The 1,563-nt window shown below is 44.5% G+C and overlaps 1 non-coding gene across 1 annotated transcript; it reads left to right on the top strand.

The window, feature by feature from the left end:
- Positions 1 to 738: 738 nt before the first annotated feature.
- LOC145080652 (small nucleolar RNA R71) lies at positions 739 to 845 on the top strand. The gene has a single exon (XR_013695246.1). It is a non-coding gene; the product is annotated as a small nucleolar RNA R71 (small nucleolar RNA).
- The last annotated feature ends 718 nt before the right edge of the window (positions 846 to 1,563 follow it).

Here is a 1,563-nt window from a genome sequence, read left to right as displayed (position 1 = left end):
GTATCGATGGCCATTACATGAGATTGGGTCTTTATTTCGGGATTCTTCGGGGACAATTTTTCATGAACCAGAGTGGCTAGTTGACCAAATTGTACTTCAAGGTTATGGATGGAGGCTTGCTGATTCTTTATTAAGGTTTGTTGTTCCATGATAGCAGAATCAGTGGCATCGTGTCTCTTTTCCGAAGCTTCCATAAACTTCATCAAAATGGTCTCTAGATCGGGTTTCTTCTCGGCTGGTGGCTGCTCCTTTTGATAAAAGCCTCGACCTGTCTGCCTATACTTCTCTTCTTTTTGCTTCTTATACTCTTCATATGGCAGCCACTCCTTCTTTGGTTTCCTCCAATCCTCATCAAACTTATCCCCACTAGAGTAGCACACTTGAGCTTTTATGTTCCCAAACTCATCTACATTGCAGTCCTTGGTCAAGTGTGGACCACTACATCTTTCGCAACCCACTCTTATGGCATGTATTGACTGGTCCATTTGTGTTATCCTTCGATCCAAATTGTTCAGCATGGCCATTACAGCTGCTATTTCTTCAGTTTGGGCCGCTCCACCGCCTTTGATTCCATCTTGCCTAGGGTTGTGGTATTCGCGAGAGCGCTTCGCGAATTCTTCAATCAACTCCTTGACCTCCCTTGGATTTTTCTTTGTCAAAGTTCCTTGAGAATCAAGGAGTTGTCTTGTCATAACGTTGACCCCATCATAGAAGATTGACATCTCCTGTTGCACATTTAGATCATGTTGAGGGCAATTTCTGAGCAAGCCCTTGTACCGCTCCCATGCTTCGTATAATGACTCCCCCGGCTGTTGCTCAAAGTTGGCTATTGCCTTCTTGAGTTTGGCTATCTTGGATGGCGGGCAAAACTGGTCCAGGAATTGCTCACGCATTTGAGCCCAAGTGGTAATTATACCCGGTGGAAGTGCTTTTAACCATTCCTTAGCAGCTCCTTTGAAAGTGATGGGAAGCATCCTAAGCAAGACTGTGTTTCTGTTGACATTTGGGACATTGAAGTAATCCTCAATGTCGTTGACTTCATCTAGATGCTTAAAAGCATCCTCATGATCTTTCCCAAAAAATGGGATATCCTTCAGTGCAGTCAATATGTGCCCCTTCAACTCGAATGTGGCAGTGGCAGGTATTGCGGGTTGGACTAAACCGGGACCCATATCTTCTCGGATCCGCTTTTTGTAAGCTCCCATGGACATCTCTTCAATTGCTGCCATCTCGTTCCTTGGCTCGTTCTCGGGTTCGCTTGTGTGTTCTTCAAATTCCGGCTCGGTATCGTATTCGGACTCGGTTTGGACGGGTGTTTGATCCAAGTGCTCAAAATTGCTCTTGTGCCTCGTGGATGAACTTGACTCTCCTGTCTTCTTTCTCGTCTTCCTTGAAAAAGTTGACTTCAATTCTTGTAAGGGCGTCTTTTTCTTGTGAATTGCAGACTCGGGATCTTCAAGTGGTGGCACCAAGGGTATGTTTGAGCCTCTGGTCATGAACTCCTGTAGCTTGCTAAACTAAAAACGTAAAACTGAACTAAAATAAGAAAAACTAACAACTAAA

This window comes from Lactuca serriola, chromosome 1, assembly GCF_051521515.1.
Source record: "Lactuca serriola cultivar US96UC23 chromosome 1, Lser_US96UC23_V15, whole genome shotgun sequence".
In the NCBI taxonomy this organism is placed as follows: Eukaryota; Viridiplantae; Streptophyta; class Magnoliopsida; order Asterales; family Asteraceae; genus Lactuca; species Lactuca serriola.
Note: the sequence above shows the minus strand (reverse complement) of the source record. Positions and strands in the feature narration are given on the sequence as shown.